Source organism: Berghia stephanieae, chromosome 10 (assembly GCF_034508935.2).
Source record: "Berghia stephanieae isolate SIO BIC M18660-M18661 chromosome 10, UCSD_Bste_1.3, whole genome shotgun sequence".
NCBI lineage: Eukaryota > Metazoa > Mollusca > Gastropoda > Nudibranchia > Aeolidiidae > Berghia > Berghia stephanieae.
In genome coordinates, this window is record NC_088369.1 from 129,840 (window position 1) to 130,205 (window position 366).

The following is a 366-nucleotide window of genomic DNA, read 5'->3' on the forward strand; positions in this document are numbered from 1 at the left end:
GTCTATTCCTGGAAGACAGGAATAAGCCAGCCTTAGTCGCAGTGCAGTGCCGCAAAATGAGCTAGGGCGAGGTGATAATTATCAAAGTAAAGACTCGTGAGGTCTCAGGTTTGAGAGTTTAAGCCAAGATGAGGGTTATTTAAGTCGCTCACAGTTTGAAAGGCCATTTTTCGGACACAATATTTAAACACTTGTCTTTCCAAAGTGGTCTAGTGGTATGAATCTCGCTTTCGGATCGGAAGGTCCTGAATTCGAACCTCGCTCGACGCATAGTCCTCACATTCTCTCATCGTAATCGGTTGTAAAAAGAAATGGGTACCCAGCTGTTTACAGTGTTGTTTCTGTCGAAAAAATTGATAATATCGC